Here is a 10,814-nt window from a genome sequence, read left to right as displayed (position 1 = left end):
CAACTGTATATGATGTCAACATATAGATCTTCAAGACGAAACACAGTATTGTTTATGCACATTCGATGGCGAAAACTACTATGTGGTCGTCGATTTGTGACGTCGTAACGTCGTGACCATCGGATCAAATTGATACAGGGAAGATATGTAAACGTATAGAAAGATCTGAAAAATCCCCAACGATGTTAGAACTGTCAAATTTGCAAATTTTTAGTCGTTCCCTCAGCGAGACTCGAACTCGTACCGCTGTGACATCTATGGCAACACCGCCTGCACAAGGTCCAGCGCCCTAGACCACTCGGCCAGCTAGGCTATATTAAAATATAGCTTTCGCTGGCCGGGTCATTCCTCCTCGTATGATTAATCTAGGGCTGTAACTTAGTACACGTCATCTTGTTTGGTAATCGTGCAGTGTTGACCAAAGGACGTTCATGAAGCACATTTCAGGTTATACACAATAATAATGCCTTTATTGAAGAGAACCAACGAATCAGAGAGCTTTTTAGTGGAGTCCTACTTGCTCATTTACTTTTGTTAGCCCATATGTATGATTTTAGTTGCTTTATGTTCTTGGTTGTGTGTCTGTTTTCCGTGTCTATCCTTTGTCCCTGGATTACATTCTTTTGAATACCGCTATAACCTTGCTTCCCTTGATTACTCTTTTTCACAAATTAAATTAAATTGTCAAAAGATAACATTTATGCTACTGATTCTTTTCATTCTATCACTATAATTAAACAAAATGCATAAATCTAGCTTACATTACAAATAAGTGTATGTGGCTTAATTTCGATTCTTTCACTGATATACAACAACTCTTTATCTAAGATAATTCTGATAAATGTTTTACCAACGAATTAGCAGTTCTTTTAGTGTTGGTTTGAACAGGGAAAGTGTAAATCGAAGTGCTTCTTCGTTTCATAGAATAGGAATTATAATTAACAGAATGTAAAGGCACGAAGGTATATGAGTATTCATTCGATCTGTAAAGAAATAATATGAAAAAATCAGTCCGACATTTTTTTTTCTATGAAAAAATCAATACTTGGTAAATAATATATTTTAGTTTCACCAATAAAGATGCACAAATGATGTCACGATCGGACTTTTGTCGATAAATATCCTTTACCGAGATGAGTAATCAACGTATGATACGTTATCAAATAAGTTAATAAAGTGATAGGCGATGCTGTGAGTACCTTTCCTACTATTGAACTACGTTGAACTACGAATACTTGAAAAAGTAATTATATTATTTTTTTTTTATTACAGAAAACTTTGCTGATTTCCCGATTGTTGCTTTTAAATGATTTTGATATGAGGGCGAGTAAATAAAATTATAAATACTCACATTCCGCATATTTACGTAGGCTCGATTATTCTGAAACTAAATATCATGATATACTGAGGTTGTTTCAATCTTAATTGTTTTTGCACAAGTTTTAGTTCAAAATAAATATTCTTGTAATAACTGATGATAATAAACTTAGCTTCCAATGGAAATGAAATAAAATAAAACTAATTATGACTTACAAAAGTGTGACAAACGAACAAATGTGTAATAAGATGACCTCGACAATTCTACTATTTTTCAAAGGGAAAACGAAACATATATATAACATATATATTCACGGTCTGTGGTGTGGTGTATATTATTTTTTTACACTATGAACCATTGTATTTAATCATCTTATTTGTGTTTGTAAAGCCAATACCACATGGTAGTTCATATGCTGCTAATTATTTTAATCAAACTTTAGAGGAAGCTTCTTAAATTGTTGGTGCTACATTTATGAAAAATATAACAGATATTACAAAATCAGATACAATTACCCCTGAAGTTACATGGCATACGTCCTTGCCAGCTGTCGATTCAACGACATCACAAGCTGAACAAACAATGCCGTCATGATCATTTGAATACTATAGTACATGTACTAATACAGAAACACCTAATCTTGATCATTGTATGTGACATAGGTAAGGGCATTTTTTTTTATCTCGAGGAAAGATTACAAAAATTACAGAATATTGCATCAAAGTGTAGATGACCAAAGACCGTCGGTGGTTTACATAGGATATTTTGGCGCTCTTGTACTGTCATCTTGGATAGCTATCGTATCACTTGATTTGTTTCCATGCATCAAGTATTTAAATGCAAAACGCAAATACAAACGAAAATAAAAACTGTTGTATGATTACAAAATAAAGTAAAAAAACGATGTTTAATTAATAACAAAAAAAACAAAAATGTTCTGAAATTCACACCTATTGCCTTTTTACTCAACTACAAAATTTGATTTTATTTTCAACATCAAAGTGAATCACACAGGATTGAATGCTTACGGTGCTGTTTGTTGATTTGTTTGTTTGTAGTTTTCATAAATTAATGTAAATAAAAGTGAAGGTATAAAACCAGAAGAAACTCCTTTATTTAGAAACGAGATGTGTAATATTATTTACATGCTATTATGTGTGATAACATACATTTTGCTTGGATAAATAGACTTTTCTTTTCGTTACATATAATCTAGCTATTATTAATTATTTTGCCAACGTTTAGGTATAGTAAAATGTTAAGGAACATTAACTTTATACATGTCTTGTTTTGAGTAACTGTGATTATGAAACAAATGAAAACGGTTCCTAATGCTGATAATGTTATCATAAAAAAAGTACTGAAATACACAATCTGTAGTCACTGAGTGATCAGCAGTCAAAAGTCATTTGAGAGCTAGTCTTTATTCAATGCGGTCAGCATCTGAAATAAAATTATGGATAATAATGAAAACATTTTCTTCTTTAAAAATGTGTTAAACTGTTTCCTTTGAATATGTTACACAACTTTATTTTCATTATATCGTCGCATGTGCTGCCTTACTTTTGGTGTTGAGAATGTCAACAAAGTAAAGTCTTTTTTGGTAGAAATACCTTCTCTGAAGGCTACTGTATAGCTTTAAATGTCAGATGAAAAGTGTTATTTTTGATTTTATTAATTTAGAGGTTCAAAGACTCATATTTTGGATTATATAGCTTACAGCGAATTGAAATACCAGGTCCTAAAGATTTAAAATGAAAATTTTGATTAAGCCATACACATATCGATTGCCGTAAGTTTTAATCACTATTCAACATGCAAAAGGCTAATGCATTAAAAACTGCATTCCAATATCAACGAACTGGCAATTTTAATTTTAATTTCCTGTTAAAAAGTAATTCACTTTATAAATGAAACACTCATTTAATGATAATGATTTCTTTAATAAGGTCAACTACCAATGATATTTGTAAACCTGAAGAATGTGTTTTTATTTAAAGTACCATTCTGTGTAAGAATCAGGCATTTGGTGGCATATCCTTTACCCCAATTTAGTCATTTTTGTCTCAAATGTATTCAGTACATCTACAAAAACAACCAAACAAACAAAATTTATCCGGAAGCATCTGTGACGTAGATATGTTTTGACTGCTTATGTAGGGAAAGAGTGCGGGAAAATTTTTCCACCATTTTTCGGTAGTGCATTTCAACTAAATTTGACCTATCAATATCTCAAAAAGGCAAATTTTACAAACATCTTCATGGTTATTTCTGATGGCTATCAGTTTTAATTAATGTGTTTAAAATTTAAATTTATCCCGAAGCAGCTGTGACGTAGATATTTTTTGACTGCTTATGTAAGGAAAGAGTGCGGGAAAATTTTCCCACCATTATTCGAGAGTGCATTTCAACTAAATTTGACCTATCAATATCTCAAAAAGGCAAATTTTACAAACACCTTCATGGTTATTTCTGATGTTTATCAGTTTTAATTAATGTGTTTATGCAATAAAGTCTCTGCGTTTTTTTTTCTTCATATGTCACACCTCATATACATTTTGCCTGATTCTTAGACGGAGAAGTAATTAAATCTTTTTCTTTTCTGTTTTGTTTTGTTTTCATAGTGCCATTCTATATCTACCACCCTCTCCAAAGAAGAGATTGTGGAAAACCATAAATCTGTGCTATTCTATTTTGGTCTCTCTACCAAGGACGATTGTGATTTACCGTCTATGTACTGGATTCCTAAACTTCACAAGAATCCATACAAACAACGTTTCATAGCTGGATTGCAAAATGTACCACCAAACCTCTTTCAAAACTTTTAACTTCTATACTCACTACTGTCAAAGAGGGTCTGCAGTCCTACCACAACACTTGTTAATCCCGTAGTGGTATTAATTGTATTAATTCAATGTGGATCCTAAAAATTTCGAAAGATCTTTTGGAGACAATAAGTTCAAGATTATTATCTGAATATAATAGCATTAAAACCTATGATTGTTCAACACTGTATACTTCTATTCCACATACTCAGTTACAATCCCGACTTAAAAACATAATACATTGTTATTTTTCCAAAAAAGATGGTACACCTAGATACAAATATAGTTCTTGATATAGATTCCTCATACTTTGTAACAAATAATTCCAAATCATCTTCCAAATATACAGAGGAAGATGTTTACAAAATGCTGGAATTTTTAATCGATATTTGTCCAGTGTGGTGGACGTGTTTTTCAACAAACGGTCGGCATTCCAATGGGAACAAATTGTGCTCCTTTACTTGCTGACGTATACCTTCACTCTTATGAGGCTGACTTTATAGCTGATCTGATCCGAAAGAAAGAATATCGTTTGGCTAGATCCTTCAACCTCGTTTTCCGCTATATAGATGATGTATTATCTTTAAACAATCCTAATTTCGGGGATTTGATACATCGCATCTACCCAAAAGAACTTGAGATAAAGGATACTACAGACACTGTGAAGTCAGCCTCATATCTTGACATACACTTAGAAATCGACAGTAAAAAAAAACTATTGACCAAACTTTACGACAAACATGATGACTTTTCATTCAGAATTGTCAACTTTCCTTTCATCTGTGTCAACATCCCTTCGGCTCCTGCATATGGAGTGTTCATATCACAACTCATACGTTTTGCCAGAGCTTGCGGAAACTACCCAGACTTTTTGTATCGCGCTAGAACTCTAACAAATAGGCTTCTGGAACAGGGTTATGTTGCTACAAGATTGAAGTCATTACTACAGAAGTTTTATGGTCGTCATCATGAACTCGTGGATCGTTATGGTGTATCCATCAGCACCATGAAAACTGATGTATTCAACGGGTCAAAGTTTTCCTTTCCTCGTTTGTCTACCCCGGACTTTTTATGAGCAACTCGGCGGGTGTTTCTAGAAAAGCAGAGGGCGCTTACCCTACCGGTGCACCTGGTCCATGCTCCCAATTTTTAGTGGAGTCCGAGTTTCTCATTTACTTTTGTTACTTTGTATGTATGATTTTTATTACTTTATGTTCTTTGTTGTGTATGTCTGTTTTCCATGTCTGGTCTTTGTCCCCGGATTACATTTTTTTGATTACCGCTATAACCTTGGTTCCCTTGATTACTCTTCAATACTTTATATATCGGGACAGTCAATGATGCTATATCACCCTGTATTTCTTATGGTCACTTTATGTTTTGGGACATGATAAACGTCTTGAAAACAAGCAGGGAAACAAATTGAAGTAAATGAAATTGATGTACACCAAATATGACAGAATAAATGTATCTACAAGTACACGTTTGTCTTTTCTTTTTTTTTGAGATCAAAGTAAAGCAAGAGTCGTACAAAAGGAACGAGGGATGACTGCTCATGTCTTGCAAAGCTCAAGGAAATTGATGAAATAGGAATATCATAACTGTGTGCAACGACAGTCGATGAATATTTATCCTATATCGCATTATTCAATTTCAAATTTCGTGGCTTGACGATTAAAGTATCCATACACCAGCGTATGTTGTGTAATTTTTTTCGTATCTGAAATTGTGTTATTAACACCAATTTGATGCACTTACGAGTTTTCCGTCATATCTTCTACAGATATACAAAAATAGAATATTCACCTAATAAAATATGTGTTGCCAAATGGACCATATGTTGCAAAATTTATCATTACTTGAGAACAAAATAAACAGATTATCGTCAGTTAATATGATTACCCATAACTGAGGAGATATGAATTTCTTTTCAAGTAATGATCAATTTGCGCCATATGGTACTCTTTGCGACCATTGCAAGTCATAAAATACCAAAGTTTTTTTCAACCGCAAAATTAAGTCGCACATTGGGAATTTTGCATAAGATTTTTAAACCATATGATCTTTTATCCACCTGTCTTTTACAATTACGTGTACACATATTCTACACATGTTCAAATTTAAAAGAAACATTGTGTAACTGATATTGAAAGTTTCTTGAGACACGTTGAACTTATTTATGTATTCAATGTAATTGTGACAGTCTTTGTGGGTTATGTAGATTATAAATCCCTACTTAATTAAATGAACAAATGCGTTAAACGCCAAGGATTCATTCCTTGTTTTGCACATAGTAGAACTTCGTGGTGCTGAATTTTGTTTTCTATTTCGATACTTTTGGATTTGGGAATGGTAAGCGTCCTCTGCTTTTCTAGAAACACCCACCGAGTTGCTCATAAAAAGTCAAGTCCGGGGTAGACGAAAGAGGAAAGGAAAGCTATAATAAGTTGAACAAATCAGTTTTTATGGTGCAGATGTATACACCGTAACAATCCACATTCCGAAGACCATAAAACTTCTCTAGTGATGACTTCTTGTAGCAACATAATCCTGTTCCAGAAGTCTTATTGTAAGAAGTCTAGCGCGATACAAAAAGTCTGCGTAGTTGAAATAGAGTTTCATAATTATTTACCACATATCGGTTATTTATAGGGGTCTTGAATTCACAAAGGCGACCTTTTTTTACAACATTAAATTCTGAAATTATATTTTAACATTTATGTTTGCATTGATTATATGCGCGTGGTTAAAGAAATGAATGCATTTTTCCCTAATGTAGTCACTGATACTAAGATGTTTTTGTTTGTTTTGTATTTTTTGATAATTGTTTATTTGAATTTGAATTTTGTTTTTGTTGTTTGATTTTGTTTTGTTTTTATGTTTGTTTTTTTGTTCTTGTTACTTTCTTTCTTTATATATATATATATATATATATATATATATAAACGTCTCATAATGTGACGACTCTATTCGCTACACTGCTCCATCGGTTCAAATTTATACAGGGAAGATATATAAACGTATAGATAGGTCTGAAAAATTCCCAACGATGTTAGATTTGTCACATTTTTTATGCAAATTTTTGGTCGTTCCCTCTGCGGGACTCGAACTCGTACCGTTGTGACATCTATGGCAACACGCCTGCACTAAGTTCAGCGCCCTAGACCACTCGGCCAGCTAAGCTATATAAAAATATAGCTTTCGATGGCTGGGTCATTCCTCCTCGTATGATTAATCTAGGGCTGTAACTTCGTACACGATGTATGGTAGTATGGGACAGTTCATTTCAGATTTATTTTGTAGGATAGAGGATCAAATTAATGATGCATGTCACAATAAATCAATATCATACAAACGTCTCAGAATGTGACGACTCTATTCGCTACACTGCTCCATCGGATCAAATTGATACAGGGAAGATATATAAACGTATAGAAAGGTCAGGAAAATCCCCAATGATGTTAGAACTGTCAAATTTGCGATGCAAATTTTCGCTCGTTCCCTCTCGAACTCGTACTGCGGTAACATCTGTGGCAACACAGCCTGCACTAAGTTCAGTGCCCTAGTGGTGGATATATGTCTACTGAATGCTGTCGCTAAATTGATGAATTTAATAAGTTTCCTAGTTTTGTTAAATGCATGAACAAACGGGGATGTATTGTTATTTAAAGTTGTATCGGTACATGTATGATAAGTTTTGATTACTAGCTTGCTCGGAAAGACACATATCAGAATCAGAATATAATTGGGTCTACGTCAAATTTCTGGATCATATTATAATTTTGATGCTTTGTTATTAATTTATTCATTCATTTATTTATTTATTTACAAGTTTGACGTTTATGCAAATATACGAAATATTTCTCAGTTTAGAAGGTCATTTTCCTTCTTAGTACAATACTGAATTTGTTTTGAAACATCTTTCTGTATTTCTGATATTTGTTTATCATGATCAACTTCGAAGCATATGCAGCGATACGATGAACATATGTTGTGATGTGTATTCCAAATATATTATTAAAGTAATAAACAATTTAATCCTAATTTTCACACGTCATCATATTATAACTTTCCGCGATACAACGTATAAAGGATTTTTTTTTGTATTTAGTAATCGAGTAAACCCAATAGTATATAGGTTACGTGAAAAGTTCTTGACACCTGTACATAGTTAGACGTTTCAAATATATTGTACACGTTGAACGTGGCTGTCGTAATTTCTTTTTAAATTTTTATCATTTTATCATTATTATTTTCTTTTTTATGATTTTTCAGAATAATTATCTTTATAGGTTATCACATTGAATTATGATACAGGTTTCCACCCCTTGTAATTTGAGGTCCGTGCAGGTCCGGGTGTAGGCCTGCAGCAGCGCTAAGCTTGTCGTATAAGGCGACTAAATAGTGCTCAGAAACCTAGCCGGGGTCTAGGCGCTCTGCCCACAGAGCAACTGGGATGTGTGTCCCAGGTGGTGGAATGGGGTACCCCTGGCGTGTTACATGCTGGGGTTGTCAAGCTATAATGCGGAAAACCTGACCGCAAACCATAGTGGTGCATCGTGTTGGGAAAGATGCCACGTTCCTCGCACGTTAAAGAACCCTGCTGTGGTATTCGATAGGAGTGGGAACCATAGGGTTCCGCCACAGGAGGCTAAATTGCCCTACCTTACCCATCCCCCCTTTTTCCAGTGGCAATCAAAATTTGTCGACCCTATTATCCTTGTGACTCATCCTTTTTTTTTTTCATTTCATGTTCATTTTATCATCCATTTCATGTTCATTGTCTGAATATAGCTGAAATATTGCTGCTCGGACGTTAAACCCCAACAAACAAACAAACAAACTTGTAATTTGATGTTTTCAAACCGGCGATATTTTTTTCTTAAAAGAGTTGTTTCATGTTTTCACATCGTGCATGAGATACGATTTATTTTGGTGACATGTATTTTATTTTCGTATGATGATATATGGTGTTCTCTATGTTCTGTAGGCTATCGGCAATCGTATAGATTGTTTGGTTTAATTGTGTCTAAGGGTGTAGTTTAAATAATGATGATTTCGCTGATCGTTACTTTATATAAATTTCCAAGTTTGTGCAAAAAAGGTTCAGTGCATCGAATGTAATGATTTTATGTTTACATGTATACGTAATGGAAGCTAATTATTTTCAATCGGGTCTCTTGTCTTATTATTCTTGTAAAGTAGGTTTTAAATTATTTTCTGGTTAAAGGGACCGAAAGGGATCATCGTTCTAAAATATTTCTTTCAAACGTCTGTTTAAATGAGATTTTCTTCCTTACAAAAATTCCTGGTTCATTTTCGTTTTCACTCCCTTTTTCTCTTAATGCCATGAAATATTGATCTGATGTTTTATTGATGAGTTCCATACAGAGGTTGATTTCTGTTCTGCTTTGTTGATTTTTGAGGGTTTACTAGTTGTACTTCAGGCGGAGGCATTAGTGTCGTACTGTCACATCTGGTTTAATTTTTTTCTTAACCCCTTGATATATCAAAGCGATTTTAACTCACCTTGTCCTCACTATGTGTGTCATCCCTCGTCTTTGCCCACCGTTGTCGTCGTCCGTTGACTTTTTCAAACTTCATCTCTTCTTCAACTAGTAGACAGATTGTTACCAAATATTGCTTTAATTTTCCTTTGGTTATTTGTAACAATCCATATGTGAGGATATATGATATGATAAAAAATGGCCACGATTTATGAAAATAGACCATAGACGGAGGTCAAACTGCAGAATTTTGAAAATAACTAAATGTTGTACTAATGATGTTTTTCAGCACAGTGAAACGAATATATGTCGAAATTTTCGGAAATGTCCGTAAACAGATCTTTGAGTTATTGGTTTTTAAATAGATATTTCACCGAATCAATTTGACATTCCTAAGGTAGAAAATCTTTTTCTCTAAATTTACTGGTTGGATTGTGACTAAACTTTGCATGAATGTTTAATAAGGTGTGTCTAATTGTCTCTTTGTTGATAATTTTGCTAATTTTGACAATATGGCCATTGTTACTAAACATATATCATAGAGGTCATGTTAAAATTCTTAAAAAAAAAAACAAAAAAAAAAAAACAGTGGGTTTAGTTTAGTTCCGTTGAAGTTAAATTGATCAGTATGGTGAGACGGACATGTGCCCAGTTAAGATCTGTGGACCGATTTTGGATTCATATCCCTGGAAGAGGCAATAATGTTGAGACTTATTTTATATTTTTTATAGTGGTTAAAAACTAAAAAGCTCTCTATTGGTCAAATGAATCTTATTACAAGTCTAGTGTACAATTCTAATTTGTTGCTGCAGAGGGCTAAACTTCCATCCACATCTTCATATTCATTCATTGTTACCTTCATTATCAATTGAAACATAAAGTAATACTTCAAGTTTTGGTAGAGGTATTTCACCTATATATCAAAATCCCCTCATAGATTTTTGTTCCAAATTGTATATTGGTTACAGTTCAATTGAACTGACACTAAATGAATGGAGTAAATTATTTAATCCATTGTCAATAAGATAAAATATGAAAACATTTTGTTTATATCTCAAAGATCTCCGAACTGATTAAATTTTACCGCAAGGGTTTTGAAAGAGCTGAGTGCATTTCAAATCAAATTTTTATGTATAAGTAATGTCAGCCTTCAATATTCTGTTA

The sequence above is a fragment of the Perna viridis genome, chromosome 8 (genome assembly GCF_037379345.1).
Source record: "Perna viridis isolate PV_CMFRI_1.1 ecotype Kerala chromosome 8, ASM3737934v1, whole genome shotgun sequence".
Taxonomy (NCBI): domain Eukaryota; kingdom Metazoa; phylum Mollusca; class Bivalvia; order Mytilida; family Mytilidae; genus Perna; species Perna viridis.
This window is presented reverse-complemented; position numbering follows the sequence as displayed.